The sequence below is a fragment of the Amblyomma mixtum genome, chromosome 6 (assembly GCF_055824585.1).
Source record: "Amblyomma mixtum isolate Tamu chromosome 6, ASM5582458v1, whole genome shotgun sequence".
NCBI lineage: Eukaryota > Metazoa > Arthropoda > Arachnida > Ixodida > Ixodidae > Amblyomma > Amblyomma mixtum.
This window is the reverse complement of record NC_143017.1, coordinates 159,204,323-159,230,797: the sequence shown is the minus strand read 5'-3', so window position 1 is coordinate 159,230,797 and position 26,475 is coordinate 159,204,323. Positions and strand designations below refer to the sequence as shown.

Genomic DNA, 26,475 nt, shown 5'->3' with positions numbered 1-26,475 from the left:
AACCGTGAAGTTGTTGAAAGCGGCCCGGAGCGCGCTTCGAACGATGCCAGTGAAAGGGCAGCGTGCCGGCAAAAACACACGAAGACATAAACGTCGAAGCGAAGCGGGAGAGGATGAAAACAAGATACATGTACAAGTGCTCCCCGGATTGCTGAACCCGTCGTTGTCGCGGTGCTTTACAATACGAAGCTTACGATTCGGCGTCAGGGATTAATAGCCGCATAAACTGACGCATGCAGGCGCGTGCGTCCAAGCGCGGTCGCTAGAAGAATGGCGCGCCGTCCGGCTATGCCAAAACCGGACCATGTACGCGGAGAGGGACAGGCCGAGAAAGAGAATTAAAAGAAAAAAACACAAAATGAGACAAGAAACACCGACTTGTGCGCATCCCTCGCGAAATAAACAGAGCAAGCGAGACTAGGCCAACGGCTCTTTTCAAGTGCGACAAATGGCCCAGCTGTCCTTATGTCCACTTGCTAAGTCCACGAGCAACAAAGAAAAAGCACAAAAAGAGGAAGCAATAAAGAAAGGAAGGAAAGTGAATAGGAGAGCAAGGGTATAAAAGCAAGGGCAGGCAAGAGGAGAGTGGACAGCAAAAGCTGCACTCGGTGGTCAACGCCGTCTTATCGCACACACGAATCATTTAGTCCCCTCAATCGCCACCGACGCCCGAGTTCTAAAGACGGCCTTTGCTTTGTGTTCGGCATCAGCAGCTCTGCGCGTGCGAAGGACGGCATTGCATGCAGCCCTGTGGTTCTACATACCATTTGACGTGAAGATATTAAGTGAATATATATCTCGATCCCCCCCAATCCACCCCATTTGGGCGAGAAGGTTGCGCTCGTCCGGACTCTGGAACTAACTTGCGATGAATTACGAAGATGCTCCCAGGATATATTTCCCCCTGCGTGGCAGGTTGCGCACATCGAAGATTGCTCATTAATATGTCTTCCTTCGCTCTATGCGCCGAAACAGCCCTAACTGTGCCACGCCAGGTCAGTTGACGAATGATCGTTTATGTGATAACAAAGCTGCCGCACCAGGCCATGTGAGAGAATCTCTTGTCAACTCCATCCCGTTTCGTTCTAGGGCGACGGCGCAGGCTCACGACACTAACGGTGAGCAACGTTCAGGATTTTGCATATACCTCCTGTAGACCGCTTGAGTGCAAAATAAGCAAGTTGTTACTCTGATATGGCACATGTAGATTTTCTGTTTTTCTTTTGATACATACAGAGCACAGCCTACAGGTCTGAATACAATAAACGTACTCTAGAGAGTTGTTTTAACTGGGATTCGTTGATTTCATATATGCCTTCATGTGCTGCCGGCGACCTTCAGTTCAGCTAAGCGACACTGACTGTACTTCTCACGCGAGCATCAGCGACACTAGATGGAGCTAACGCCTTCGGCCTCAGACGCGCACAAATTTAACCGTTCCTCGCAACACGTTCCCTCTTTCGAAACAAAAGGCTGCTGGGCGAGAATTTCAACTACAAATCTCACAATTAAGTTTCCCTCTCCGTTCGACAGCCGCGCCTCCTCTTTCGACTATACCGCGTTTGGTGGCCTTCAAGCAAAATTTTGCCTTCTGAACGTGACACCAAAGACTGTCCCTTTATGAAATATTGTTAGATATCAAATGTCTCAAGTGAATATCAGTAAATAGCTGTGTGTGAGAAACTGACAATATTGTCAAGGCCACGGCGTATCAAAGGTTGTGTCGCCAGAGGTGTTCAACACAGCAACAAGAGAGTGCTGGTGTCGTCAGTAAAGAAGCTGAATATTCGTTCGCGCTCGAATAGGCGATGCACTTCAAGTTCGTGAACGAGAACAGTCGGAACAATGCAGGGCTCACAACTTTTCTGATTCGGCGCCTTCACTGCACGCCATCAGCGTCATTGAACGCCGTTAGTACACGCTGCGTCGAACCAGGAGCGGATTACACGCGCTGTAAGAAAACAGCTAGTGTCACACTGTCATCCCAGCCGCGCGCAGAGCGAAACGCAAGGACGACGGCATCGTCAAAACCTGTCACGGCGAGTTATACCTAGGGCTCTTCAAGCTGGAGGTTATCAATAACGATTTCTTCGCAAACGCTTGACGTGCGCAAGTATCGCCCGCGCGTCTCCGTCAAAAACAAAGTCGCGGCGGTCGTTTGTAATGCGCGACGTTCGTGTAAGCACGCCGCCGCCACGGGCGCACGAGCGAGAGCTTAGCGCTGAAAACAAACAAACAAGCAACTTGCCCTGCGACGAGACACGTCGCCAGCGCGTGCAAGGCAGGAGCCTGGCTTGGAAGCGGTGCTGCCAGCGACGCGCTGTTTTGGCAGCCAGCGAGCACGCGAACAAAACAAAGCACAGCGTCGGGCGTATACGGAGGCCAGGGCGAGCAAGTGGCCAATGCGGGCGATCCTTCTCCGTCAAGTCGCGTGAGGGCGCTCATGTAGATGCGACACGAAACAGCGACCGTCGAGGTACAGCCGCGGCGGCGGCGATTTTGTTGGAATCGCAATGCATATTTATACATAAAGAGCGGCGTCGAGCAGCAAGCCCTGCACGAGAGCTTCACCCCGCACGTACAATGCTTTTACGCAAATTGAATCTCAGAGCCATAAATTTCGCCGGTAATGTTCCGCGAAGCGAAGGAAGGAACGGACGCACGGGGGGACGAGGATGGGGAAGGAAGCACGGGCGAGGGAAAGGGGAGAATGAGGAGGAAAGGATGTGACGCAAAGAAAAGCTGAGGGATTTGTGAGCGGGCAAGTGGGGCTGGGAGGGGACGGTGGATAGGTCGCGAAAAACATCGGCAACACGGGAGGGAGAAGGGTGAGCAGTTGCGCAATAGGAGCGACACGGGCTTCGGATTTAAAACAGGAGAGGTACTTAAACTGCCCAGTTTTAAACAAAACCGAGCCCCAGAGCACTCGGGGTGCGAGTCGTCGTCAGTGATGCGAGGTAGAAGCCCATAGTTTATGAGCGCGCGGCGCCACTACCGCAATCGCGCCCCTAAGGCCGGGGACAAATGTGTGATGAAGAGTGGCGCCAAATCATTCGGTCACTAGCCCAGTGAGAGTAGGGAATTCTGAATTATCGCCTCCTTCCTACATGTCTTCCTCATCCCAGCCTTGACTAGGATGTCGCAATGTTGAAATCATGATGGCGGGTCTTTAGCAGTGTGGTTTGTAGCAGCCATGCTGAGTTAAAAGCATTTATTTCATTGGAGAAACGTAGACCCACTGAAGACGCAAAACACAAGCGGATTCCTATGGCACAGGCAATCTGTAAATTTTGCGCTCAAATTAATAACTTAATTACCCCACTGCAGTAATATAAGCGTGCAGTGTCGTATTTTTTTTTCTTTTTGCGCCATTCGACAAGCCCGCAGCATCGCTTTCTGGTCACTGCGTTTCAAAACAAACGGCAACAATCTAGTGAACCCATCGCAGGAGCCCGGATCTGCCGTCTTCACGTTGAAGGAGGCTGCCTTTAGGGAGGGTGGGTTTTCGCCCCTCCCCGCAATTCACACGCTGTGGCCATGAATAAGTCAGTGAACGGCTTCGGGCGATCCTGAGACAGCACTTGTTCCCCACCCTTTTCGGCTTGTTGCTGTCGTCCGTCACCTCGTCTTTAACGCGGAGAACAAGGTGTGGTCGCACCACCTACACCGGAGCAGACTTCCCTGTTCACGCCTGAATATTTGATGCGCGCCGAACCCGAGGAAGAGGTCGCAGCACAGGAACAGGACTCTATCCGGTTTGCCGTGCTGTCACAGTGGACTGTTCGAACCCCTCTGTTGTGCGCAAGAAAAGAAAAAAAGAAAACGGTTCAGGGCAACAAAACGACCGGCTCCAATTTTTTGCACTCCGTGTACGTTAGCATAACTTTTTTGTTTTTAATGTTGAACGCAGAGAAAGAAGCGGTGATGTGAAGACTGTCCGCAGTGTCTTCGTCTATGCAGCTGGCACGCACGTGTGAAGCCAGTCACTTTTACATTTTAACACGACAGCGTTAAAGGCTCCGTACACCAGAAAATCCGCTGTCGGCGTTATGAGCGAAAAACCACGAGCATGACTCTGGCAGGTGCTTCCCAGAGAGCAACCTAGGAGGCAGGTGCACGGCCGCCTATAGGTCACGTGACCTTGAGGCGTCATCACAACCTGCCCACCGCATAGTCAGCAAACTGCCCGCCATGGCAGGTGGCAGTTAAAATAGTTAAAGAGCAACCTTGGCCCCACAAGGCCCACCGCTGGGAGCACCTGCCATCGCAGGGCAGTGTCGAATCGATTAACCGCTGCACCACTGCGCCTGGAGAGGTATGGGGACTCCCAGGGATCTACGACCGCAAAGTAGAGAATGACCTCCTGCATAGATGGGAATTAACCCATTACGTGATTTCGTCATACCTTGAAGGCGGAGCTTAAGCGCCCCTCTAATTTTTTTATTGACGACTACCCATGCGCGTGTAGCCTCGTGCCCTCAACTAAATGTGCGTTGGTTTTCACATGTGTGCAGTTTTCGGTGCGCGAGAACTTCCTGAGTTTCTGTCACCGGGTGAGGACTTCATTAGGTATATTATTTGATTAGAATCTCTGGCTAGAGTTTTATCCGAATGTTGCGCTCAGTTAAGTTCGTTTCCGTTCGCTTTTCAAGAAGTGTGCTCTTATTCCACAACGATGAAGTCAATAACAGACTCCGCCTCAAGATGCAAGCGTCTAAACGAACATCTCAGCAATCACATTGTGATGGTCGTGCATGATGCATGGAGGCGGAGTACTGCCTTTCAAGACTGTTATTGGCAACTGATCTGCCTACGCAAAATATTAAAATTAAGCTTATAACGTAAATACAACTGCATGGACTGGAAGGTACGATAAATTTAAAATTGATTGTGCCCCTGCGCGTCATCCCGTTGGTGAGCCAAAAGGAAACACTGTGTGATCGACACTCACCAACAACACACCTTGCCGTCCCACCACGCGAAAGAATGTCCGACCCCGTATGTTAGACACAGCAACTTCTAACGTTAGTACGCTATCAAACAAAACATGCAGTCCAAAAACTTTGACCAAAGATGTACATTTACAGGGGTCGCCGCAAATTTTAACAATTTGCACAGGTTTGCGATTGGTTCGGTCGAACCTGTCTTGGACAACCGACAGCCTCGTTGCTTCGTATCATAACTGAAGGTTTCACGCGCGCTCACTGAGCAAATAGGACAGTCCCTTGATTGTCATCTTTTTTTTACCTTTCCAGCAAAATAAGAATGCTTCGCACGCGGCAGTTCCTGTCTTTATGCGCTACAATGACCCACTAATTATAACGCTTAACTTACTGACACACACGCATGCAAGCATGTACGCCCTCGTGGAGGATATGCCGAGAAGGAGATGTAAGTTCATCGGATATACTGGCCCACTCTCAGGACACACAAAACAACCTAAACCCGCGCACAGCAAAAGTTCCGTGCCCGAACGAAAAACAAACCATCGCAACCGGCGTGGTTCACTAATCTCCTCTGTCCGCTCGCATTACAGATCGAGACGAGGTGCAGGCCAGGCAGGCGCTCAATCAGTTAAGCTATATCTCTTCATTTTAATAAACTGCGCCCACAGACGCGTGACAAGTCAGATTCCGAAAGAAAAAGGGAGAACGCCAGGGAAAGAAAGAAAGATATAATAGACTGGCCAAGCATCGTAGCTGTCCTTCGTTCTAGCGAGCGTACACTTGTGCGCGCAGAAGCGGGTATCTCTGCTCACTGTTATCCCGGTCCAATATCTCTATCGGACTCTGATGAGAAATAATTACTCCGTTCAAGGCAATCGATAAACCAGACCGCCACAGCAGCTCTATAAGCTCAACTCCAATGCACTGACAGCACGGGCTGAAACTACGGGAGCGCCGCCATTAACGCTCGTCAGATTAGAATACAAAGCGCTCATTAAAAAGTGGACTCTGCAGGGAGCTCTCTCCGTTCAGCGCTCCTGCCTTTATGGCGCTAAGCCTGACGAGCTAAAAAGCAAGACCGCGCCGGTCAACCCGATATGTAGTTCTGACGCCACGCATTATTATCGATGCAGATGCATTGCGTCTGTTAACATTTTGTTTGCTTCGGCGATCAAGTTTGTTTTACTTTATTACACTGAAACGAAAAAATAAATTAAACAAAGTGGGTGTGTCTCGTAGTTTTGATATCTTCGTGAGTTTGGTAATAATGGTCGACAAACTTCTGCGTTTCGAAAAAAAGAAGTAAGAAAACGAGCTGTTAAAGCAAAATATGAATTTCTTGAAAATTAGGGTATCGATAATTCGTTTTTGAGTTGCAGCGCGTATAATGAGCCCGAGTTCCCATTGGTATATAGCGCCGGATCGCTGTTTTATAATTAACGCCTCGTCGTTCTTCACGTCTCGCGGCGGGAAGATTGAGCAGCGTCAAGTGAGACCGGCACCGCGAGCGTTCGTTAACGCCAGCTTCGATCTCGCCGACTGCGCCGCGAATCGAAAAATATAAGAATAAGAAGAGGAAAAAATAGAGAGGTTCTACTGGCCGAGCCGATCACGCGATGCGTAAATGTTTAACGATAATTACGACCGATGATGAGCGGCGTGATAGAGCGAGACTTGTCCGTTCGATTGGAGCGCTGGAATGAACGCGGCGAGCAATGCGCGTCTTCAGCACCGCGAATCGGGCAGTTATGAACGTTGCTTGGAAACAAAAAAAAAAAGGTCGAAATAAAACCTTTATGCCGAAAATCAATTCAATGTATTAAAAATCATAAACAAAAAGTGGCTCGCGTTTTCCTAGGTGGGCATGGTTCGATGTTTCATTCAATAAAATATTTATGACAGAGGGCTAAAATCTTATGTCCACAGCAGAGCAAATTCCATCACTATCATCAGGCAAAGGTGAATGGTGATGATTATGACGCTCAAATCTTAATAGAAGAAAGTCGATAGACTACGTGACTGCGGCCTAATAAAGGTAATTTACTTGTCTTCAAATGCTTGATTACGAACGAGCGGTGAATAGTTTCGAAAAGTTAAGACGCATTCCTTGTTACACTCCTTCAAAGCATCTCTTGCGCTGTGCGTATAAATTTGAAGTAGCACAAAAAGCGATACTTAAGATTCAAAAACACGAAAAAAGTTCACAGGGACACCTAATTACATATTGGTCGGCAATACGATAGTATCAGAACCTGATGAAGCCTTCAGATCAAATTTCCTGTCACTCTTACTAGGAAGTGTGTGCGTATACACATCCACGTCCAACCACGTCCGTATACGCATAACCAGACATCTCTTTGGATCATCTAGCTTGTGCTTAGACGTTTCTCCGAAAGTGGCGAGAGGTGGCGACACGGGTGTAATGAAGAAATGTACATCGAAACATACAGTTTCCACTTCCTGTCTGGTGACATCACTTTCGGTCCTGGGAATTATGTGATCGACGACATATCCCCCCCAAATGAGTTTTCTAACGCGACCACTTTAATAATTACGGGAATAATATAAACAATACGTCACTGTCTAGTTTTTTGTTGAATGCAGTGAGCGCAAGCAGGAGGTCGGCGGCTACGAGCCGGTCATTGCCATTTTGTTTTTGTCAGTACTTGGTTAAAAAAAAAAATTGGAGGCTTATCAAGGTTAAGCCCAGTGGATGCGAAGCATGTTAAGCAGCTGTCTCAGTGTGGATAGGGCTAAGTAACGGAGACGTGGTTTTAGGTTATTAACGTCCTTAGCGTTTGGAGGCATCTTGACCGCATACACGCCCAGCGCAAAGACGCTGGCGCGGTTGCGGGCACAGAGACTGACGCGAGTCACGCGACGGCGGGCGCGCGCCGCTTCATCCCTGGCGTGACGTCACATATCACGTGATGCAGCGATGGTGGCGCCGCCGCCGCGTCGCGCGTGACGGCGCGAACCGAAGCGTGGAGGCCTCCGCCGGGCGACGTCCGACGGCGCGATATGAGGCCCCCATCTGCAGCCGGTGTGACGTCATCACGTGACGTCATCACGTGACGTCACATCATGTGATCTCACTTCAAGGTCAATGGTGGCCACCGCCGGGCGTCGCGCGAAGGCCCGAAACCTACGTTAATATGCTTCGCATAATATAATTTATGCAGCTGCACGCGACCCAGAAACGTTCGTACACTTACAAAGCACCTCCGGCGTCACGCGTTTATGCCACTAATAGCAGCGCTAAAAATTCCTTGTGATAAACGCCCATTTTCAACATTACATACAAGCCGCCGTACCACCGATAACAAGCTTTATTTCACCAGTTTTCAAAAAAATATTCGAATGCTTCAACAAAAGCTAGGGATGAGAGGCAGACTTATGCGCCTTAGAGAGCTCCTACAAACTCTACACTCTAAGAAAAAAAGGTGTGATCTTAGTCTTTTTGGGGGGTAAAACACTTGTCGCTGAGCTGACACCTTTTTGGGGGTAAGGTTACGCTGTTTCTTGGAGACTAAGTATTTATGCTCTCGCACATAGAGTAACGTTACGCTCTAATAGCCTAAACTTGCACTCACATAGGAAGAGTAACTTTAAACTAGTTAGGTATAACATTACGCCTTTCTAAAAGGGGTAAATGTTAGCCTGAGGAAAGCATAAACATATCCTAGCATGCAAGGTGCAAGTTTGCACCTTTAGCAGGTAAATTTATGCTATGTATAGAAGTGCAAAGTTACTTTGTCAAAGACTAAACTTATACCATCATAAACAGAGCAAAGTTTGCACCCCTGTGGTGCATGCTTATACCCTTACATGATGGATAAAGTTACCCTTCTAGTGGTACAAAGTAATGCCCTACTGCAAAGGGTATCTATGCACTACTCGGTGGTGTATTTATACTGTCCACACGAAAGCATTATTACCCTTCTGTAGAGTAAACCTGCCCATTGAATGCAGAACTAAAGTTGACCCATATGGTAGAAGCCCGAGTCTTTCTGGAAGTGCAGGCAGTGTCAAAATGTTGCGACGAATCTTTCATGTGAGATGGTCTGTGTCATTGTGTTCAGGTGCAGGTACTACTGCAGAATGTACACAAAGAATTCATAAACGAATCGGAGAAAGAAACATACCGTCATATTTATTTTGTCACATGCTACACCATATTACAGCAATGACCCTGGCAGTCTTCTTCATACAGGTGGAGGCAGTATGTACCATGTATTTGACCTGCACAGAGAAGAAAACATATAATGAATTTTGCAACCACAAAGCTCAGACGACGTGACCATGGGCTTAGTTAATTCAGGTCTAAAAGTGTAAACCACACAAAAGGCTGGGATAAAGGGCGATGCATGAAAACAATGCCACAAGTGCAGGCTTCTGTTTATTAATGAGAACCAAAATCAGAAAAGATATGCAGGAAAAACAAAACATGTCCTAAATGGCAGCTACTTAATCACTCACATATGCTGACATTATCACAAGCACACTGGCTTCTCAGGAAAAAACCAGAATATTGTGCCCAGCTGCACGGTTAGGCTCCCGGATGCCAGACTGGCATCCGGGAGTCTTTCGACGGGCCGGGCAAGTCTTAGTCTGGCATCCCGGATGCCAGACTAAGAAGAGGGTCATATCAAGAAACAGAAAAACATGTGCATGAAATGGAAGCTACTAAAAGGTGATAAAATGAAATGTCGTTTAACAAACCCTTCCCACCATTCTCGTGTTTTTATTTCTCTGTATCTAGAGTGGTTAAGGTTTCATGCAGCCCTTGCTAACAATATGTCTCTGGTCTCTGATGCCATTATATGTTTTGTTGCCCATACAGTGAATTTTCTTCCTAAAAGGGAAGTGTAGGTGATTATCTGAGCATCAGTGAGTGATACTTCCAACTGTAATTTTCCCTGCACATATTACCTGTGAATTCATTTCCGATTAGCAAACAGCAGGAAGCTTGTGCCTGTGATGGCATTTCTGGGTGCATTCCATTGTCACAGCCTTTCGATACAGTTTAAATACCTGGTGAAAGGCCTATGCACAAAGGCTATGCACTATAAATCTTAGTCTACCACTCCTGGAAAACAAGGAAAAGCTTTTGGCTAAACGTGAAATAATAGCAAGGGCAACTTACACATTTAAAGAGTTGTCTCCATGCATGAGGTAACGTCATACCAAAAAAATTATTTGGACCACATTATAATAAAGATACTTTTTATTCACGTTCATAGCCTGTTTCATACTACACCTCTACATTATGCCTGTGCAAAAAGCTTTGGTTATGGACTGGCCTTCACTGACAGACTACATTAACTACACAAGCAGCATAGAATAGTCTCCCTCTAAAGCACTATTTTTTCTTGAGGAAATTACAAATCTCGTCTTTTTATTTAGACAGTGCTGCTTCATCCAATGCTTGCAGCATATGCAGCAGCAGTAATTCTCATGAATTACATTTTGCTGGCACAACAGAATGTTGTGTTACCTTTACACATCTTTTCAGATGCTTAGCATAATGAAATTGTAAACACTGACTGACAGCATGCAAGAATGGCTATCAAACCAGTTGCCTTCCATATCTGCTGTCACATGCAGGGCACGTGAGCTTAGTTAAATTTTAAGTTCACTCCAATGTGAAATAGAACAAATATGGGTTCACGTGAGTTACTGGAAATTATTCACATCAGTGAATAGCACCTTCCTACTCAAAAAGAAAGTGTGAACAGTGCAAAGAAGATGAACAGCCTCACATACCTTCATATCACATTAACCTCTACATGCATAAACGATGCTAGTCATATTAGCTTGGTAGCATGCCACCCTGCCAAGCATTACCATAACTCTGCATCATTTTTTTCTGACTTCTCCAGCAACATGAATTGTAGGCAGCGCCTCTCCAACTAATTCAATATGAAATCTTTGCTGAAGTCCAGCCTACTTTTGCAGAAAAAGAACTGCATTTATACTTCATGCCATAAAAAGTGGTCACAATTATTCAAACCATTATTCAGAAATTCTTTCAGAACTAAGTCCTCGAAAACATTGAAAAGCTCTAAAATCTCTGTAATAGAATGGCTGCAGCTGCGCAACATAGCATACTATGTTCACGGATGGACATCAAGTGATGATGAACTCGCAACAATGTCCCAATTACATAAAAACATACATACCACACACATCTAGTCCCGGCCACTCGTACGGTTTTGAAGAATCCAGGCTGAACTTCGGTGCTAGGAGTGACAATGGTTGTGCACTTTTGCATCCCTCCTTCTCCCAGGTGCACTGCAATAGAGGTTTCATTTATAGCGTTAGTGTAATGGTTAGTGATAACTTATATGTTCATTAAACCACGTAATGGCAGCACACATGCTCAAAAAACGACAGGAATAGTTTGAAAACGAGAAAAAACTTTTTATTCCAAATTTTATCCATTACAGCACTTGCCACATATTTATAACAGGCATAATTGACGCAGTGCACTGGCATAATAAGCCTAGACAAACTTCTACAGCACAATGGCCTATTACCAGTGAATTGTCACTAAGTGCCTAACATAATTAACATATCTTCTAACAGCCACTGCAGAAAAAAGAAAGAACTATACTGTTACTGCTTACGAGATTGACAGCATTCATTACAGAATTTTTTTTTGTTGACAGATTACCGCAGTGCAACCAAAATCCTTATTGTTCTAAACAGAAAAGCTTAGATACTAGCGTATTCTTCTATTCAACCTCTTAGAGCGACATCAAACCTAAAGTCTCACTCTTTCATAAGAGAATACAACAGCACAAAAAGAGGTGACATAGACTGTACGCTTTTGTGAGCTAATGTTTGGCCACCAACTAGCCCCGACCTTTTCACTAGTAAAAAGAACTAAACAAGTTCACTTTTCTCTATTAGTTCTCAGCCTGAGTGAAGAGCCAGTTACATATCAACTTAACACCATTAGCAAGCGCATCTTGCCATTCGAAAGCAGTAAAACTGCTGGCATGATAAGTCACATTCTGGGTTAGCAAAAATATTGCAAGGTGTAAGCGAAAACGGCCGCATGCCTGGAAGAGCAGAGCACAAATGAGCTGCTAATTTCTTGCCTATGAATAAATAAATTTCACGTTTACTGTTTTATCGTTTGCTTGCTACTCCGTGGTAAAGAAAAAAAAATTGACGCCGTCCATTCGCAAAAAAAAAAAAAGCGGCCTGGCAGAAGGAGTTGCCTTGCAGCGCTAAAATTATAAAGGGATTATTGTCCAATAAAAATCACATACAGCGCTGCAGTAGATGTGAGCACTGCGCGCAGTACGTGCCGCAGAAGCGCGCACACTAATTTACTCGCCCATTTCTGAACGGAGACTACGGTTTGGACTTACCTTACTAAATGGTCGTGAGCAGGGACAAATACTTGGCGTTGAACAGACGACCGGCAATGTTCTTTCGCACGGCAGACGAAGGATCAGAGCCTGCAGCGAAAGAAAGCATGAGAAAGACGCCTGCAGATTGCGCCGCTGCGATCGCGTGTTGTACACGATAGGCTCCCTCCGGCCGCACGCGACCGGCTCAAAACAAGAAATAGCAACAAGCAGCGGCTCGCACACACGATCCATGATAAAAAATCTGTATTAAACACACCATAACTTGATGGCAGGAAACAACCCGTATGACAAAACGAAAATGTCACTTACTTGTACGGTTGAAATTGGGCGCAAAGAATCCGTACGATGAGGGCGCCGCGAAGATGTCGCCCACTGCAGCATCACACATCGATGAAGCTTGCACGATGTAATAATCGCTGAGCAGAACCTAAACGCACACAGGCCCGTACTACAAGATGAAAAGAGGAATGCGCGTCGCGACTTGCACGCACGGCACCCAGGCGCGGTAAACAGCGGCTTCGTCTTCGACTTTAAGCGAGCGGCCAATCCAAATAGACAGTCACGTGACCTGAAGAGGGCGAAGGGAGAAACTACTATAAACCTTATCGCCAGCCATCGCTTCCAAAGCTTGCTTAGAGGAATTACAGAGGAGGTTTTCCTTCCTCCATGCTTCGTGCCTTTCTTTCGTTCCGCCGGACCCCGCGCTTCCCCTCTTTTCCTTTTCTCCGCTGACTGAAAGAACGTCTGCGTTCCCAGTAGTGTCCCAAGGTCAAGCCGCCCGCGTGCGGGGCAACAACCTTTGGTCCTTGCAATGTGCTGGTAGCTTATTATTTTTGCATGCGCCTCTCTGCCCTTGTGCACGTATTTTTCCGCGCTTTCGGCGTGCGCACAACTCTTCGTTTATTGGAGACAACGAGCGCGGCGAGACTCGTCTTGTCAGTTCTTGCAGTATCCCTTTGAAGCTTTTAATGCAGCCAGCTATTACGCAGTATGAATTACGCAGATGCTGCCGTAAATGTGTGGTGTATGCAACATAATAGTTTTCAGAGCAGCTGCAGCTTAAAGTTACGAGCATCATTCGGAAGTTCTCGTACTACCGCGTACAGGAGGCACTGCGAAATATATATCAATAAACTGCCCTTCCTGTACTTCTAAATCATTCACAGAACCGGCTAAAAAAGCGATGTAAATGCTGCAGCATTATTGATTCAATGTCAGGTACAGTAACAGTTTTAAATACTGATATTGCCGCGTGATATTGCTGCGAGAAATTTCAACTTTCTTTTGTGCTTATGGGGCCGCACGTGTGAGGAGAATCCGAAGAAAGCAAAAAAACCGCTCTGTTCAAAAATAGTTTAACTCAATCGAAATAGATACAGCTGTAGAGATATGGATTTAATAAAGCCGCATCGAGTGATCAGAAGCGTCAGGCAAAAAAAGGGGATTCACAAAATTTGAACATTTGAGGAAGATGGCGCAGAAGAGGGCTTCAAACGACAGTCGACCACTGTTGATGCAGCAGTTCTCACCTCTCATCGTTCCAGTGTTCGCGAAGTTCTCAAAATATTTTCAAAATGGGTCAACAGAGCAGAAATGGAGCACTGCCAGCGCTATGCCAGCAAGCATCCGTTAAGACGCTTCAACCGACTGGTTATTCGGGCGATTCCGTCTATTATTCCGTCTATATTAGTCACAGTTATTCACAAAGGTGGAGACAAGAACAGTTTGTCAAATTATCGTCCGATATCTATTCTACCTGTTTTTTCGAAGTGTTTTGAAAAGATTTTGTTCAAGCAGATATCTAGTTTTTGTGACAAATATAACATAATAACGCCCAGTCAGCATGGTTTTAGGAAGAACTGTTCGACGGAAACCGCGCTGCTAACACAAAAAGAGCTAATTTTAGAGTCCTTCGAGCAGAAACTTCTTACTCTTGGTATATTCATCGATTTTTCAAAAGCGTTTGACCGCATAAACCACAAAATAATGTTGACTAAGCTCGAGCACTACGGTTTCCGCGGACAGTTTCTTGACATAATTCAGTCTTATTTAAGTTCTCGATCCCAACAAGTAAAAATAGACAATGATTTATCTGATATTAAGCACATAGTTTCAGGAGTTCCGCAAGGTAGTATTTTGGGGCCATTACTATTTCTTATTTATGTTAACGACATCGTTTGTATTAGTAATCTTCCAACATTTGTCATTTACGCTGACGACACAACTTTATTCTTTAGAGCTGCACAGTTGCCAGATCTCGAAAAACAAGCCACAGAATGTTTACAGTCACTCCAAAAATGGTCTCAAAATAATTTATTAAACATAAACACTGCAAAAACGAAAGCTGTGCTCTTCAGGCCTCGTAACAAGCTGACTAATGTGCCACCACTCAGTTTAAGGATTGGTAAGTCACTTATCGAAATGGTCCCAGCGATTAAAAGTTTAGGTGTTATTTTTAATGAGAATCTGAGCTGGAACGATCATGTCGACATGGTGATGAACAAGCTGTCAAAGGTTGTCGGTATTTTGTGTCGATTGAGATATTTCATGCCGAAGAGTATTAAGGAGATACTGTATAGCGCGCTGTTTTCTTCTGTTTTAAATTATTGCTTTTTAGTGTGGGGTACCACGTCTTATACAAATATTAACCGTTTGTATCTCCTTCAAAAGAAAGCTGTACGAAATGTTATGAATGCTCCTCGGCTAGGACACACTGAACCGATTTTCGATGAACTTCGAATCACCCGCCTACCACAGCTGTATGAAAATTTACTTCTACGGCGTTATAAATCCAGTGTTAATAAAAATAATTGCCCTATGGCAAAGCTGTCAGGTTTACAATGCAAAGAGCTAAAGTACTCTACACGAGCGACACCCAAATGGTATGTGCCTAGGATGAGAACCAATTACGGCTATCAAATGCTGAGCTACACCCTCCCGCATCAATTAAACAAGGAGTCCGAATTGATGCATAGCTAATGCCAAATCTGTTATTTATTTTGTTTGTTTGTATGCTTGTTTGTTTCTTCGAAAGTGCTCTGAAGTTTGTGTACCACTGCAATGCCTCTGTGGGGTGCGTCGGCCTCGTCAAGCCTTTTTCACTGGCTTTTTGTCGACGCACCCAACATCGACATGATGTTGAATAAACATGATTCTGATTCTGATTTACGCGCTTTCATTTTATTCTATATAGGCAGTTGCCACCGCTGAATTTATGCTTTTGTTAAAGATTGGTTCGTCAGTGCGATACAATGTGTCCTTTAGCTCAGTTTTATTTGTGCGTACAAGACAAAAGTCTCAGTCATCCGAAGCAACTTACGATGATGAAGGAAAACCTGCCGGTTTATACGCCGTAGTTTCATTTATTTTCCAGCTTGGGTCTTCGGGCTGCGTCTATCTAGTGCAATGTACTGTTTAGTGCTTATCATTAGCCTCTAAAAGAAAGAGTTATTTCCTGACGCATGAACCATTCCATAAGAATTCACAATGCACTGCCGCAATATAAGCGCCTTGATTACTGTTTCCTCTGGCTCCCGGTTTGTTGCGGAATTCGATGCTTCCATAGCGCTACAGTTCGAAAAAAAAAAATGGAGGTAGTCAACTTCATTTCTGACTATCAGTACTACTTGACTGCATTAAAGCTGCGCGGAACAACCTAAAAGCTAAAAGTTACGTACACGTACACTGAGTTTAAGCTAATTTCTGCTCTTGTAGGCGTGCAGCACAATTTCATACGCAAGAGAAGTTCGAATAGACTTAAATCGCTTTGGTCACCTCGCTCCCTGTTTATCAATTTAAAATAAGCTGAAATTGAATTGCTTCTATGTGAAACACTTGTATGCGCCAAAACATGATCAGGAAATGCAGCTATCTCGAAAACTGATTACTATGGGCTTCGCTATCTTGTGCCGAGAGAAAGGATCCGTACACTTATTGGAAAGGAAACGTAGAAATGTCTTTTACGCTGCGTTGAGGAGTTTCCGAGCAGATGTACAAATGCTGGTGATCTCATAGTAGACCAGCAAAAGTGCGACTCTGAGGACTGGCTCGTGTCTTGGTAAAAGTGCTCTAAACAAAAAAGTACCTATATATATGGAATGGTCAGGCCACGTTCACAACTCAGCTCAGATGCAGAATTATTCCTTCCCTAGTTTCTTGCATTTTTGTTTTTCAGCGTTGTCAGTATTAGTGGTGAAGATCACGCGGTTATCAGCGAGTAGGGCTCTTTTTTGTTGTTGAAATGGAGCAGAAATATGAGAGTGCAATTTATTCGGGATTTGCGTTACATTGCATCTTCAGCTAACATAAAATTACTGCGTCAACAATCTCGCTCGTTGGTCTGATTTTGATTTATTAACTTGTATGCATGTTAACCTGAACCCCTTCTGCTATTCGTCTGTTATTTGCTCAGGAACATGTGCCACAACGAGGGGTTATTCGAAAAGCGGTGCACGTTATTCGAAATTGTACGGAGGGAATTAACCGCCCTGGTATTTATCGTACGCATTAGAAAATGAAGAACAGCGCTAACTAATAGAGCTTACGCTGGCTGTGAAGCAAAACTGTTCATTTTAAAGCTTTTATTACCGCTTTAATAAAAGCGTAACCACAAGCCGAAATTATAAGCGCAATAATTTTCGTGCCTGTGGTGTGTTGAAGCGCTAAACTGTTGATTTCGTTCAGAGCTGCGATTGGTCAGAAGAGTAGCACAGCACCGATCATGCCGTCTGTCTTTGCTGACTTACTTCTATTTAAACTGATATCAAATCACGAGTATGAAATCACATGCACCGAATATTAATGATTATTTTGGTCGTTAGCAACCAAGAGCATGTTTGCATGCGTGATGGTTGTCGTGGCTGATCGCGGCCAATGCACCTTTTTTCAGTAACGTTCTGTGCATCCGCAAGCCGCCTCCAGGCGGAGATGGGCAGAAGATCGCTGTACGTGTTCTTCCAAGAAATAGCTTCTGGTCCCTTGAAGAAGCGAGGAGGCGCGGTCAGTATCGCCAGCGCGGATGAAAGGATCAATGCAGTGGGGGAGCGTGAGCCAGCGTAGCTTTTAACTATTGTCCTCAAAATAACCCCGCCACCCCGCTTTCGGGAGAGGGCCATCTTCGAGAGGGAGGGGAGGCGGTGAGGGCTGCATACTTTGCTGTACAGCGTCTTCGCGCAGAGGGAACACAGCTGGTTTGAAGAGTAAAAAAGGGGGTAAGTTTTCTGAAAGAGACTAACGGCCTCCACCACCTCGACACGGGTGTAATGATGCACTCTGCAAAGTGCATCGTTAGTCCATGCGCCTTCAGATAGCATAAGTCGTGAAGATACACCCTTCTTACACCCTTTTTTCTTAGAGTGTATACGAACACAAACAAAACACTAAGACCATGTGTCTTCGACGCGTCGGAAGGCGGCAGTCAATCACAACAAACACCGCCTTTCCCCCGACCGTACCGGGTCCTGACACAGTCTATAGATGAATAAGAGGAGCATAGAGCGCGAGTGTATATCCTAACCGACTTACAGGATGTGACACATTTTGTGCAGCAAGGTATACGGATTACATAAACCGGCGTACTGTCTCTCCTCCTCGATTCTGCGAGCCTCACTAAGCACTTCCAATGGCTTATCCTGAACGCGAACCCTATGCGCTACGCGACCAGCCACCCCATTCCTCCCGCCAGCTACACGTATGTATGTGGTGTATAGGTGGCGGTGCTTCAGAATGTGCGCGTTCGTACAGCGGGCAGACCGGTGCCCGGAGCCCGTATTTGTATGTGTGTGTGTGTGTAAGCGAGGCTCGGCGGTGCGCCTTCCGGTGCGCTGCATCTGCTGATCCCACGCCGGCAATACTGCCATTGATTCTGGCTGCCTTAATGTGGAATCAATAAAGCCCGACAAGGGCAAATGTGTGCCGTAAGCTCCTTTCTTCTCGCAGCGCCGCCGCCTCTCCGGGCGCACGGCGGGCCGATAAGGTTCACCAGGAACCCCGCGCTCCCGAGCGCCAACCCTCTCGGCTCCAAATTTCGCCTCGCAGGGGGGAGGAGCTCTCGCTCGCTTCGAACGGGATCGCGCGTGGGGCAGGTGACTCTCCATCCTGACATTGTGTGTGCTTGTTTCGGTTGGCCGCACTGGCGTGTATGGGAAGGAAAGAGAAGCGTGTCTGCGTTGTGTATATAAAAGGAAAGTCCAAGACGGGTGTAACAGCGCGAATGGAGCGGACGTGTAGTCAATGCCGGCATTAAGGGCATGTTTACAATTAATTAACGGAGCAATAAAATGGGCCGGTTTGTGGGCGACTCTTGGAGGAGGTGATCACAAGGGGTGATCGCATAACTAAATCTCCAGGCGAAGAAAGGGAGAAAAGGCGTAAATGTGCGTCTTCAATGCAAAGTTTCTTGAGGCAGATCTCACCTTGCCGGGCGGCCCCCCTCAAATACTCCTACGGAGTATGGTTTATTACTGCACACTGGACGCAAACTAGCAAACCCCACTACGTTCATCATGAATATTTCGGGTAATTTGCTTGAAGGAAAAACGTTCGGGCGTAGTCAATGTCGCTCCAGTTGATAGCCAATCCACTAAGGCACTAAAGAACAGCACGATGTTGCTAAGGTTCAATGCTTCTATATATACCTATTTTTTTCTAGCCTTCAAGCAATGAGTCTTTCGGCGGCGGAGTACTCTCAGTGGGGTGCCGAAAACGAATCTCACCAAAGCTCCCTCGATCGCACAGCGTCAACAAAATCCTGGCAATTAAGGCTCACGCCGTCCTTCCCAGCAATCGTGCCCGTGACGTCCTAAACGGGCGCGCTGTGCTTATACGGCCCATCGCAAGGTAATTACGGAAAGATTCATTTTTCTTAACACTTGCCGGTCGTATTCAGTCATGTCTGGCACTGAAAAAAGGTTACCATCTATTTTCGCCCAAGCTCTGACGGCAGACATCTCAGATGAAAACCCGAACTAGAACTGTCTGAGTAAAAAGCTAGGGTATAGATGGAGGAATTTGTCTGTACAGCCGCTCATGCGGTTAACTCAAACTCTTCAAATGGCTTTCGGTTTCTAAGTTTCGGAAGCTATCGGTTCTCCGTCTTTTAAAATCCGTCAGCATAGAATGCTCGGGTTATAAGTCGACAGACTACTGTGTACAACGGAGCTACAGCCGTAATGTTTGAGCGAAAATGGCCGACACTCTTGAAACGACAGTTTAGAAGATGTACTTCCACCCCGTGAGCATATGTGCTGCGCATCCCGGAGCTCATCTCCTCCCTCCAGTCCGGATACTATATAACTGGTTGCTTTCTCCGGCGTCGGCACAGCGCACTCCGGTGTGCAAGCGACGGCAGGCGTCGATAACACCGCGGTAGCGGCTTTCGCGCCGCCACTATGTATACCGCGAGTGAGAAGCACAAAGCGGCTGTAACAGCGGACGTAGGAAGGCGGGACGCAGGAGGTAAAAAAAGAAAAAAGAAAGGGGGTGAGCTCAGTAGCGCGGGAACACGCAAACGTTCAGATTGGGAGAGCCGATATAACACCGGGCCGCCGCTGTACACACCGGCGCTTCACAACGCGCGAGCAGCCGGGAGCTCGGGGAGTTATTGTTTCGGTTTATTGAACACCGAGTGAGAGCCGCCTATCTGTTCAGACAAAGGACCCTGGCACGCAAGTAGTGGAGCTGCCGGGCTTACGGGGAGTTATGCGGGAGCATTGTTGTTCATTTTGAAAGCAGCATTTGGGACCGGCGCGACGCCTACGCGATTTGGACGCTGCATTTGCTACGAGTTAAGCAAAAGCTCTTGCAATAACGGTGCGCGGCGCCAGAGTGACTGATCCGCACACCGCGGCGAAATTGCGACATTTTATGTCTTTTTTTACATAATTTCAGCGGCTTTAGGGACCTTTCGTTTTCGAAGAATTTCGAGGATATCGCCGGAAAATTCGCTGCCTATATACAATCTGGTGCTGAGCTAGGGAGGTGTGGTGCGCAAGGGAGCTAAGCCGAACCCGTAAGTTTCGTCAGCATGCATTTTCTGAACTCCTAGGCTTTCAGATTAACAGCCCAAAAACGGTGACTAAAAATTCACGCCAGTACGAGCAAGTATTCGACGCCTCAGTGAGGAAGCGGCCTTTTTCCATCTGTAATGGCTCTATCCTCGCGCAAGCGTATACGCGGCGCAGAAAACGACGCAAGGTTGGAACGTTTGCCCTCGCAAACGGACGTGTCATGACAGTTGAGACCTTGGCTAGCGGACGAGCTCGCCGTACCACTCAAAACCATTCTCGCCTAAGTAGCGTGATAAACGACGCTTTAATCACTGCCACGTTAGGGGTGCAAAACAAAGAGAACGACCGCCTCCTCCACCGGAAGGGGACAAGCTGGTTGATTGCGCATAGCCTTAAACTTTGCGCCAGCAGCTTTCACGTACGGCTCCTAACGCAAAAGGAAAGTGTCCACGCGTCCGCACCCGCTTTCGGACCGTGCGAATGCTTTTAGCCAGCCGTTCTTCCGATAGCCAGCGAGACACGCGGACTCGCCAGTCGGAATCATACTGGCGCCTCATCGCAAGAAGGTTCGGATGGGGACGACACAGAGCTACTATAGCGTGACACTTCGCGTGTGCGTTCACTAATAACGGGTGAAAAGGCACAGAGAGCGGTTGTAAAGCGGAAAGGGGGAGGGGTCAGAGGGCAGGACTCTGCAGAGGCCATGGTTCAAAGACCAGGGAACGGCACACGCGCTCATTTCTCGTTCCTTTGAGGAGCCAGATAGTGTATGGACATTTCATGCCCAAAATTATTTCTCGCCGAACAAAAACAAAATAGCAGCTCGCTTCGCCCGGCGCCAGCGAGTCTTCCCTGTGTGGGACCAGCGAATGCTGGCTGGGCCTTGCGCGGCTGGGACAAGGAATCCAATCCCCGCGAAGAAGAAAGCCGTGACCGGCGTTGGTAGGAAAGTGGTCAGAGGAGAAAACAAGAAGCGAGTGCAGCGGAGCAGTTGCTCGTGGGCCGCCTCCTCGGCATCCAGCGATCTCTCTCCTTTCCTTCTTATACCCGGTCTCATTAAAACAGTGCTGTGTTGTGAGAGCTTGAGACGGCGTCGAACTAATCAGATGGCCATGGTATTAACGTTAAGCTCTTGGTATGCTAACAACGGTTTGTCATAAACCCGACATCCGTGAGCAGGGACGATTGCGGTCGCCAGCAATACATAATAAACAAGGTGCTCGGCCAATCACGAGGCCATTCCCACACGTGACAACAGCGTTGCGAACACGGGACCCCGATCAGCTCCTAGTCAGTTCCAGCCTGAAAAAGCGCTGCACCGTTTTCAGCAAGAGAGCATAACTTCCACCCTTCTCTCACCTCCCCTCCCCCCTTTGTGCCCACTCGTTTTCGCTCTTAACTGCCGCTCGACCGAAAATTTGTCCTCGCTGCTGGGCCCGCGCGCGTGCGCGGGGTCGTCGCTTAGGGACCCCCAGAGTAATGAGAGTTGGATTTGTTTGTCGACTGATTTTCGGTACGCGGCGAAGAGCCAGCTCCGCGTCCCCGCATTTAAGGGACGACCACGGTCTTCCTTGCGTCCGGTTTCGGCCCGCGAGGGTCGAAAAGCGCAAGCAAAGAAAGAATCCCCGCACAGGCGAAGGAAAGGACCCGACCCAGCGCCGCCGCGCCCAGAAGGAGTGAGCAAGTTCGGCGTGGGACTGCGGCGTGTATGGTCGGACGAAGCGGATGTGAGAAAGGGAGTTTCGTGGAGAAGAGTATCGCTTCAGTCTAAGAGGTACTAGAAAGAAAAGCTGGAGAGGTGGGAAAGAGCGGATCCATTAGAAACGGAACGAACAGCGTTCATTTGCCAAAGCGCACTGTGTTCTTCGGACAACGCTGCTAAAGTAGCACGGGGTTACGCGGGCATAGCGACCTTTTTGTTGGCTCCTGTATCAGTGGAAGCCGGAGAAGTTTAGAACAAAAATAACTGTACAAACGGGAAAAAGAGGAGTGAGGAAGAGAGAGCTGTGCACCGGAGGAAAGATGGCCTTACATTTACAAATGTATCTCCTCTCAGTTCTCCTCGCACAGCGCGCGTTGCAAGCAGCGTAAGCGTTACAAACTTCGGGGGGGAGTCCGAGGAAGAGAAGGGGTTGAGTGATGCATGCTCGCGCTGACGGCCCGTCAGCGAAAGTCGTTTGTTTCCCGGCGCTGAGGAAAAGTTTGTTGTTAATTCGGAAAGCCGCACTCGCGAGCCCGAGGAGTTGCTTTCGCTCAGATGTAAGAGAGGGGAGGAAGAGGGGGAAAGGATGCCGGGCTGCGGCAGCGCTCGAAGCGAACAGCGCGCGTTTACCATTTCGGTCTACACCGCGGCCTTGAGAATGAACAAATGAACGAGCGTTGTTCCTCCCTGCGTTGGCACACATTTGGATTTTCTCGTTCCACCTATACTGGTGGTATAAATAGATTAAGCGTCGATTTGCTTTACTTCCTGGTGTTCAATGAATAATAATGTGGACACAAACTTTCGGAAGGATAAGTGGTCCTTCGAGGGATTTTACGTTTAGATGAGAGAGCAGAACAGAGAGAGCAGAGAGAGCAGAACGGTGGGTCTAAAGATTCATAAGCATAAAACCAAAATCATGTTCAACATTATCGTAAGGGAACAACAGTTCATGATTGATAGCGAGGTGCTGAAAATGGTAAGGGAATACGTCTACTTAGGGCAGGTAGTGACCGGAGATGCGGATCACGGAGGTGAAATAACTAGGAGAGAAACAATGGGGTGGAGCGCTATTGGCAGGCACTCTCAGATCATGAATGGTAGTTTGCCAATGTCCAAAGGTATATAACAGCTGCATCTTACCGGTAATCACCCAAGGGGCAGAAACATGCAGGCTAACGAAAAGTGTTCAGCTTAAATTAAGGACAACGCAGCGAGGTATGAAAAGAAAAAATGATAGGTGTAACGTTAAGTGACCGGAAGCGTGGAGAGTGGGTGAGAGAACAAACGCGAGTTAATGACATACTAGTCGAAATCAAGACGAATAAATGGGCGTGGGCAGGGCATGTAATGCGAAGGCAAGATAACCGATGGTCCTTAAGGGTAACGAAGTGGATTCTAAGAGAAGGCAAGCGGGGCAGGGGGTGGCCGAAAAGCAGGAGGGAGGATGAAATTAAGAAGTGTGCAGGGATAAGGTGGCCACAGATGGCACAGAACAGGGTTCATTGGAGAGATATGGGAGAGGCCTTTGCCCTGCAGTGAGCGTAGTCAGGCTGATGATGATAGAAAAAATGTTCGGTGCGTTCTTCACATCAAAGATGGTGTAGAGACGATGTCTGGGAACAACAGGACTTGATGGACGGTAAGCTGATGGTTTATTTACATGAATTTACATGTTTACAGCGAGTTCAGCAGCGAGCTCATCAACACGGAACTAGCTACAGTGAAACTCTTCCCTCCTGGGAATAGCTAATGGTGCAGGGCATCTAAACACAACTCAGAACAAATTTCCAGACTACGGGACCCAGTTTTAAAGACCTTATGAGCCCGTGCCACATTTGGCATCACCAAATCGCGGTAACCCCCCCCCCCCCCCCCCTTCCCCCCTATGGTTGGTTTACACACCGCACGACATGCCCTCCAATTTCAGTAAGGTTCGTAACCCTCTTCCTGAAATACACAGTTCAAAAGAAACATGAGATTCACTTCAAAAATCCGATATTCTGAGAATGGAAGACAAAACGATTGGCCCACTGGGTTACATGTCTCGCCCAACTACTTCCACCGTGTTACGCAAACTCTTTCCCCTAAGAAACAAAAAGGAAAAACCATAAAACATCTCTAATCACTTACACATGTGCGCTGGTTTCCCGAAGACCCGTGACCTTGTCGCCTCCCGGAACTGGGGCAGCTATCGAACTCAAAGGAGCTGCTGCCGTCGTGAACAACAAACGCAATCGCTGGATCGCTTCCACATGTGAGTCCTTTTCCCAAAGACTGTTCACCTAGCCAAGCGTCTCCAGGAATCCTGTCAGCGGTATAACTCATGCTGGTCATTACTGTCTATGAGCAAGTGGCGGCATCCGTTCTGTCCGGCAGGGTTTCTTATGCCAGCCCGTTTACCAAGAACTATTGATGTTCAGAGTTTTCTGGCGTGGGAGCCATTACAGAACCTTTGGCGGTCATCAGCTCCAAGGCGAAGTTGAATTCTTCTAGCCGCAAGAAGAGGGTGACTGTGCATGGCGCAAGCTAGCCCTTCACAATGATGAAGACGACTTTGCTAAAGCCCATGTCATTCGTTGAATACGTGAACAAGTACGCAAACGCAAACGACTTCATGAACTCCGTACGTGAATGGTAATACTACAAGGACTAGTAAAAGCGGCTGTTTACCGACTTTAATTGTTATAAGCCTTCTGAAATTAGTGGACTAATCCTTCTTGTTTCCTGGTGGGAACAGGAGAGGCTGGAGAAAGGGTGTGGCAACTGTGTTCGAGGAGAGGGGTCTTTTGACCACTCGCTGTAGTCAAGAGACAACAGCAAGTGGTCTCTTAAACAGTGTTAGAGGAACAAATAAAGGGGGGAAAAAAGATCCCCTTGTACAGCAAACCACCCAGCAACAGCAACTAGAACGAGCCGTTTGCCCCTGCGTGCAGCCCTGGCGCGGTAATCGGCGACAACTGCAGCCACAGATACTGCTACTCGCCAAAGGAGGAGGCCGCGGAGAAAGAATCAGGCCTGGCCGCCTCTGCCCATCGGCCCGCCAGGGGCGCTGTGGTTCCCAAAACCGCCGCTGCGCCATTAGCGGCGATCATTCATTGCGCAAGCGTCACGTGCAACTGACAAATCGTGAGCCAGCGTCGCCACCCGTTACTTTTTCCGGTTTCCGTGGTATCGAGAGTGGAAGAGAGGGACTTGCTTGTTAGAAAGAGAGAAACAAATGCAGAATCGGAACAACTTCGCCACTCGGATGTTGCTCCCATACGCCCTTTCAGACTGGCGGTGTCTTGCTTGCTGGTTCTTATGGCTTTTGCATTTAAGTATGTGTGTAAATCCACCTTTCCTCATATGACCTCCAGGTCTGTTCAGCTTAGTCGAGCTAGGGCTCCTGTATCGTATCGTATGGTTTGGTTTGGTTTATTATGGTTTAACGTCCCAAAGCGACTCAGACTCTGAGGGATGCCGTAGTGAAGGGCTCTTATGGTTTAATCTGGTGCCTGGCCTCCGCACCCGCGTCTTTGAAGTTTAGGTGACTTCACATATTGTATTAAATCACGTTTTACATTCTCCGACAGCACACATCAGTACAGAAAGTTAGGTACAAGGCTGAAAAGAGCTGTGTCCTTCAAGACGGTTTTAAAATTATTATTAATTGCTATTTGCTACTGTTATTTGCCCGTTCCTGCGAAAGAGTCGTTACATCATTCATTCATTCATTCATTCATTCATTCATTCATTCATTCATTCATTCATTCATTCATTCATTCATTCATTCGAGGAGCGGGACAAGGTAAAAAATTACTAACAGAACAAATCGTTTACAGCTCTTCGAGGCAATGTTATCGAAGATGGCAGCGACGAAGGTAGAATGGCGGTTCCAATCGTTGCTTGTGTATGGCAAAAATGGATCAGAAAACGTGAAGAACAAGATTTTGAATTTGTGATCATTGCATGATGAAATTTGCGATGGCTGAAGCAATAACTGGGACGGATGTGAAAACTTTTATGAAAAAGACACGGTCTGAGGCACCTGCGAACCAGATGCCAAGTCAGGGAGGGAACGTTAGTTGATGAAATGTATTAGTAACGAGAATCTTTTGCAAAGATCAAAACAGTATCAGGGTTTGAATAGATTCTACAGCCTGCTTATTTACACTGTAGCCTGAAGCGGCCACGCATTGCAGCAGGGAAGCGGACTTTGCAGCGGAATAGATAACATATGAGACAAAACAAGTCAAACAATATTTGCCAAAAAAAATTACAAAACTGCAGAAAGGTCTTACGGGCAAAAAAGCAGTGGATTTACACTCCTCTCAGTAGAAAGACAAAAGTGTTGCTGCTAGCACTTGCCCCATGCGCTAGGAGCGCATTCGATTGTTCTATGAGGAAAAAAAAAAGCATTTCATATAATTAGCTTTGCAATTTAGTTTAGTTTT

At 47.1% G+C, this 26,475-nt stretch overlaps 1 protein-coding gene and 1 long non-coding RNA gene across 3 annotated transcripts in view; both read right to left on the bottom strand.

The window, feature by feature from the left end:
- Positions 1-26,475, bottom strand: part of zfh1 (Zn finger homeodomain 1) — a 702,801-nt gene that overhangs the window by 214,217 nt on the left and 462,109 nt on the right. The gene's annotated exons all lie outside the window — the stretch shown is intronic.
- Positions 9,074-12,673, bottom strand: LOC149340967 (uncharacterized). Its single transcript, XR_016283373.1, has 4 exons — positions 12,641-12,673; positions 12,329-12,418; positions 11,129-11,240; positions 9,074-9,188 (listed from the first exon to the last, which is right to left on the bottom strand). It is a non-coding gene; the product is annotated as an uncharacterized LOC149340967 (long non-coding RNA).